Below are 7,972 nucleotides of genomic sequence, written 5' to 3' on the forward strand. Positions count from 1 at the left end.
CTTTCCAGGATTTGTTACGTTGTGTCAAGGTAAGTTCATAGTGATTTAATATTTTGTTAAAATTGGTTAATAGTTAGTTTTATACACTACATTTTGATGCAAAATACTTGTTTCAACTGTTAGAATTTAACGGAAATTTTATTTTTTGAATATCTAAAACCTTCATTTCGTTACTTCTGTGTTTGTTACTTTCGCGTGGTAACGTATAATCGGAACGCGGGGTAACAAAAAAGGATTTTATAAAGCCAAGTACACATCTCATAAAAAATTTGTTGTAGGTTTATTTTTAACTCCTATAGCATAATATTGCTTTCTCTTTCTAAAGTTACGTTGATATTGCTTAATTTGAAAATTGTTACATAGGATCTAATATGAATAGGGCATCATTTTCAAACGAGCACCAAACTTGATAATGCCGATTACATACTGCTACAATAAATGTATTGTTCTAATATGTAATATATATATATCTATATAAATATTACAAAATAAAAACGGTTGCTGGGTAGAATCGGCTGACCGTAGCACTAAAGTACCTACTTTATTTTTCGAATGGATTTTTAATTGATTGTAATGTATTGTTAAAAATAAGGTGATTAATAAGTAGGCACAAGTTTTTATTTGTTTTATTTTTGGAATGTTTAAAACATTCGTAATTTTTTTTTTTAATTTTGTATTGATTTTTACTACTTTTTATTTCCATTTTATGATAATGTCAAGTATGTGTATGCTAAGCCTAACATTTCCAATTTTGTTACCGAAGCTTCTATTTTTGTTACTGTCCCTAAATAAAGCTGATAATTATGTTAAATATTGTTATTACTTTAAATTTAAAGACAATAAGTAATGGTTTAAAATTAACTTTATGACAGATATTTTATAATAAATAAGAAATATAGCATTCTTCCTTTTCAGTTTAATAGAAAAACAAAACTTTGTGAGTAGAAAGTGTTAATGGTAACAAAAAAGCAGATGTAGTGCCAATAAAAAATATTGTATTACATTATTCTCAATTTTTCTTTTCTCAACATGTTATAATGTTATAATCTACATAGAAAAATATAAAAACATAAAACAATTTGAGTGAGTTTTTATGATTCTATACTGATTTCCAAGTAACAAAAAAAGAACTTTTATTTTACCCTTAACTAATATTTTACAGTTTTTTTTGTATAAAACATCTCTAAAACAGAAAATCAATCACAAATTCAGAATTTGAATAGTTTAAGCTACCTATATTTAGCGTAATATGTCCAATATATATGAATTTTATTTTTAGACTATTTTTGAGAGTATGGTCAAATATTTTGAGAAATGCTCAAATAACATGCCTCACGCGTGCAAAAAGTGAGTAACGAGCAGCGACATCTATTAGAAATGACCGGCAACGTCTTATGTTACTACAGCGCTGCAATGGTACTGTTGCTATTAAGTTGTCGATAGATGTCACTAGTATTATTTGCAATGCTGCAAACTAGATGTCGCTAGCAGTAAAGTGCATAAAAAATTCTCACAAATATTATATATTTTGCATATATTTGACAGTCTTTTCATTTGTGAATAATAAAAGATGTAACAAATAAATGACTCGATATATCTTTAGGGCTTGATTCACACCGGAATGGCAGGCTTAGTGTATTTTTCTACTTCGTAACTTAGTCCAAGTACCTACTTACCACATCGCCTGAAAAGCCGGGAGAAGGCCGAACGGTCGCCCGGCGCTCACGACATCGAAATGTCGCTTTGAAAAGTCGTTCTGAAAGTAAACAATATTTATTATTACTCAACTATTACGCTCATAACAGGCTTAAACTTTATATACATTAAGAAAAAGTAAAAAAAAACTTGATCTCATACCAATACAATGCAAGAATAACAAGACAGACCTTCCTAATCCTTCAATCATTAACCCATTTTCGTCACCCAAAAGCACCTCAAAAGTTTACACCCGTATTTAAATCCCGGCTTAAACAAGGGTTTAACCACCAAAGGGTGACAAATGACACAATTATTTATCGATTTAGCTAATGTTGATCCGTTACTCCTTCATAACCCGTTGACACGTTTTTGTCCCATCTTGTTAGAGAGAAACAAAAAATATTGCACCTGAATTCTTTCTATAATTGTGTTAAAATCAGAGCGGGACAGTTAATTGGCAAGAAATGGTATCTAAGGTAGGTCAACAGGTAGGTATCACACTTTTTCTATACGAAATTGCGAAATCTTTGTAGAAATTTACAAAAGCACACGGAAACTGAGCATTTTCTGCTAAAACTTCCGTGAATTAATAATTGGTCATTAACGCTGTTATTCCTAGTCTATGCATTTAATCAAAAGAGTAAAGCTTCCTATAACATTTGGCTGATTTTCTACAGTATCTTGGTTATTAAAGCGGTTGCCTTGTCGTTACAACTACGGGGATAGTTGATTCGATAACCCGTTAAACAAAAATAAAATTTGTTCGTTAGTCAGTTTATCAATTATTATTGTAGCCTGTGGCTATGCCTCAAAAACACCCGCGAAACCTTATCTTTCCTAGAGCCGGACATTCCTAATTTCAGAAAAAAAAAATTCAGTTGAAGTTGAAAATTGACCTAAAAACCTACTCAACATACTAAATAATCCCTCCAATGAACTTATTGCCCTCTAATAGCAGTCAATAGGGTCAAACGTTAGCACGAGTCGGTGGGGTGCGCATCAACCCCAACACGTACACATGGGGTGCTCAATACACCCCAGTGCACGGTGTACAAGCATTTTAATTAGCTAACCGATGGACAATATTGCACGACCGTTGTGAACATATGGGGTGGCTTATGGGGTATGAATGACTTTAAAATTATTGATGTTATCGTAAATTTTGCGAGTACGATGAAGTTTTTTATTATTTAATGATGTATGGATGTTGCTTGCATGAATAATACGTAAGTGTCTAAGATTTTTCTAGTAAAAGTTATATACGGGAAATTAAGTAATCTGTACCTACCTTTTAAAGTTCTAAACCATGTATTGAAGTAAACAGATTTGATGAGTTGTGTTAAATTTAATTTTAATTTTGTCGTAACTTCCGATTTTTAAGCTTTTATTTCGACCGCATAATTTGTGCATGAAGGCATTACCTTAGAGTACAAAGCTTGAGATGACTTAATTTCTTATCCAATTTTTCTAGTTATTTAGTGCTTTTACATAAAACACATAGGTACACTTCCAAAGAACTAAATTACCTACCTTTATCCACTTCTACTTACTCTACTTACATAAAAAAGCACAATTTTCGCACGGTTTAATATAAATCTCATACACTATACTACGGACATCCTCATCTTAGTCGAAAACACAGCAAATTCCGTAGTACACCCACATTAAAGTTTCACAACTACCTGGCTCGGTATTTTTTTCACAAAATCGTCCATTTTTTTTGTAACAGTGATACGTTTGGCTATTATTTCGTCATAAAATACTCTATCACAACATTTTTGGGCTCCCTCGGATGATTGGACGTCGCTTTTTTGTATGCCGACTGTGTTTATACTGATGATGAGAAAATCTTGAGAAGTTTGCCGTAAAAATTGTCGCGGAGGTTGTAAGAGACGAATTTTGACGTCTTAAAGTGCAATGTAGTGCAATGTTACCTGAATAAAATTTGATAAAATCTCTGCGTAGGTTATCTATTATTATTAAGCCAATTGGCAATAACTTTAAAGTTATGATGAAAATATAAGTTTGGGTTGCCCGTGATTTGACATCATTCGCATTACATTTCAGTAAATAAGTAATAGTCTAGCTGAAGTAGATTGCCCATCGTAAAAACCTATTGAATTAAATTCTACAGTTTCTAACAAAAAACCTTCGTATAACAACAATTATCTTTGTAATCAGAATAGTTGCCATTTTTTTTAAAACAGTAAGTACCTAATTATGATTTTCTTGACAAAGCTACGATCCGAAAAACGGACAGCTGTATTAAGCGAAACATTGCATTTTAGATTGACAAAACGATGTTTCGCGAAAATCGGGTTGTCTGGCAACTCTTCTTATTAGGTACCTTAAATATTTTTCCATTAGCGTAAGTTTTCCCCTTGTAATGTGTAACCAAATGTCACCCTTAAACCAAAACAACCGCCACAAACAAATCGAGAAGGTTAATATTGGTTACAAAAACCATCGCACGTGCACGATCAGGTGGCTGCGTCACGTGGTAACCGGCGCACCATATGTCACAGGTTCACTCCCGGCATGTTCACGGGTTTCTGTAAATGTATGTATGATTTGTGTGCTTTTGGAGTTAAGGCGTGGTCAGTGGGTCGGGGAGATAGATGGGTGTTCAGGTGTGTGGTCAATGTTAAGAAAAAAAATGGCAAATTTTAATCGCAATTTTAGATGAGCTTATGAGATCAGTTTTTTAATACTCGTTGTTATTCCGTTGTTAGACTACAATTTTCCTGTGTTTTTCTATAGCTTCTTCCTAATTACAGGTTAGAGGACGTACCTAAGATAATAATCTACAAGTTTGGCAAGTGCAAATTTAAAATTGCTTACAGTTTTAGCATGCTATCAGCGAAAATGTTTTTCTCTACAATAACCAGGCTATCTATCTAGTGAGTTTCATAAGATATTAACCTGGCTATCTACCAATGTTTAAGTACTCTCGATTCAATAAAATTTTAGTAACTAACCTTCCATTTTGATTGGATGAGTTTCAACTAAACGAAACTCCATAGAATTACTTTTATGCAATTCCTTTTTAAGTTAAAAACTAGAGTGGAAAACTATTTGGGAAATTGTTTCATATCTTTACTATGGAGGGTATTATAAGATATTCAGTTAGGCGCATCTGTTATTAGATAATGATCGGTAATAAGTGTGTAAAGAACGATGTATGCGCGTGCACCTCACCGTGACACATTTACATATCAACGGTATTGCACTGCGCGATACACCATGACATAAAATTTTAATATGTTTGTCAAAGCTGAAAATTGATAAAAATGATTCTCTGCCCTTTGTAAAAGTACTATTTTATTAGCAAACGTTTTTTGAAAGAACTAAGTTAGCCAAATATATTTTGATATTTTCATAAACATACGCATAGGGGTAGGCAGAGACCAAAGAACGCCGCTTAGTGCGATCCTTACAAACTTCCCTTGCCTCATTCACATCTATACATCTTGTCTTACAGGACCGCCGCGCCGGTTACGACGACTACTACTACTATCTTAAAGCAAACCAAAACTTAAATCGAATTTGAATGTGTGATAGTTCGCTTCTAACTAATTGAAATGAAATATCGAACTTTTACAGTCACTTATCACCTGCAATTCCAATAAGAGTGTTCCGAAACATATTTAAATCTAGACAAAGAACTTTTTAGATCCAATCCAGTCTGCGTCTATGTACGCATCATTCTTTCAACCCTTAAAACCTAACTCTACTACCCTAATAACTTCATAACATGACTTACTCTTCAAGGCAGGTAAGTCACGCGATAGTCCGTGGGAACTAACACCATGTGTTGTACGATGGCCACCATCTTTACTTTCCCATAAGTCACGGCCACCACCGTGACACCCTTGAACTTTGAATATTTGCATGTGGTAGGGGGTGGAGGGGGGTTTTAGTTGTTAGGACGTTTGGTCCTTTTTTGTTTAGAATTTGATGAAAATACTTCAATTACTGAATCAGTCGTAAAGAAGATAATGCCCGTTACACAATTCTAATTACTGTCTGCTCTTACAAGTATTTTGTTTAGTTTCACGTATAAATGGACCGTTTCATGTATAAATGGACCCTTTGACTACAAAACAATGTACTTCGTAGTTTTGAAAGATGTCATATCTTACACTGTTTTAAGAAATTGTTGCATTGACCACGGCGAGAGTAATCTGCTCCGAACCGTCGGCCGTTCCAAAGTAAAATGTGTGTTCGATTTAATTCCCGTATTCTATTATTATATAAAACACTCACCGCAAAAGTTTAAGTTAAGATAACACAACTAGCCATAAATAATCACCACATCGATTTTAACTAACAATTTGCAAACTTACATACATCTCATCTCAATAAACACATAGGTATTTATAAAAGCCTTCTTTCACCCATACACCACATCATCCAACCAAAAAAGACCCACAATAATTGACCCACATAACGCCTCATCCCGTCTCGAGAGAGAGCCGCGTTACTTTGGAGGCGCTACCGTCATAAACTTAATCGATTGAACAAACATCCGCTCTGAAACATAAATCATTCATTGATTGGATCACATAGATTATGAGAGAAGGCAGAAAAGGCAGGTTAGTTTTGTACCTATGAAGATATTATTATTATGAAAGCAAAGTTAGTATGATTTGCCGATGCATGGTATAGGCTCACAAGGACCCATAAATATTCAATTTGGGATTGATTAAAGTTTGAAATTTTTAAGTGAAAGTTTAAGTTAGAAAGTTAGATTTAGTAAATTTTTAGCTTTGACTAAGATCCATTACAAATGTAGATATTGAGTACCTAAGTAAGGAAAAGTAGAGCTTCATAAAATAATTAAGCTTCTTGTAAGAAGGTGGAAATATAAGGCTGTGTACGATTTAAGATTTGACAATAAATACTAACACTATTAAAACATTTTATTTACAAAACACTTTTAATGCTAGTTTTTAGTCACATCCATAATATTCTGTTTTAACGTTACATAAGTAAATAAATATTACAAACGTGTCTGTTCTATAAATATAACTTATCTATGTCAACCTGCGCGTACACACCCAGCTTGGTGGAGCCAATTAAACGAGCACCATCCGTGCTATATCGTTTCAACCCATTTATAACCTTATTTAACTTAATAAACTTAATAACTAACTTGCTTTATTAAAACAAATAACATACAGATTTAAAACGTGTGAAACTTAAGAATAGTGTTTTTGAAAATAAGTTGTGTGTTGATTTAAGGTTTTCTTGTTCTTAGAAATCAATATTTTTGCTATAAAGGATCGATTTTAGATCTTAAGATAGCTTTATTGGACATTTGGTCCATGTAATGAATTCCTTTAATACAGTTAACTGGCGATGTAATCAATCAATATCATTGGCCAAAATAAATTGGCTAAACCCAGTGACTTTTACCACCCAAATACGTAGATTAATAAAAATACTACTAGGTAGACACTTTATTACACTTAATTGCTTGCTTGCTTTATTGCTGAAATTCTATTGTTTTACCTTGAATTTATACCCAATACAAAATATACAATGCCTTATTTTCTGTTAACATTAGATTACGTCGGCCAAAATAATTTCTTATTTAGAATAGCTGAAAAAAAATAAAGATTGTCTAACGCCATACGTGCTAGCCTTACTATTTTAGTAGCAGTTTTTTTAACATCAACCTAGTTATTTCCAAAAACCTATGATTACAGCAAACAGCAGTCGATTCTGACCAAAAACAAGCAATAAAATCACCAATAAAACATTTTTTTTTCAAAATGGCTGACATAAAAAAGCGCGGCAAAGTTTTGGCGCCATTTTTTCTTTTGTTTTTCTAACGAGGAGATTAAGTATTATTGTAAAACCAACAATGGGCGTAAAATACTTTGTTTTTTATTAAAAAACGTAAGTTTGGCGCCTTATAAGGTTAGTATTAAGTCATTATAGGCTGTTAGGTTAGGTCAGTTAATGAATTTTGTAAAAAAAAGTTTATGGTGTCCGGTCGGAGGTTATTATTGGAAATATGGAGTTTGTAGTTAATAATGAACTGGGATTCTTATGACTCAATCTGTGTAAAAATAATAAGGTAAGAGCTTGGAAATAGGAGTGGATATTCTATATTCAATGCTGAATATTTAGAAAATATTTCTGTTCTCCCTGAGTAAAAATTCTTGATCAAGATTTTTTTATCGTTCCTCTTTAGGTCTAAGAAAAGGTCACTTATACAAAAAGGCGAGTGATAATTTCTTCGCACTTATCATAGGTATTACAATAC

Source organism: Anticarsia gemmatalis, chromosome 11 (assembly GCF_050436995.1).
Source record: "Anticarsia gemmatalis isolate Benzon Research Colony breed Stoneville strain chromosome 11, ilAntGemm2 primary, whole genome shotgun sequence".
Classification (NCBI taxonomy): Eukaryota; Metazoa; Arthropoda; class Insecta; order Lepidoptera; family Erebidae; genus Anticarsia; species Anticarsia gemmatalis.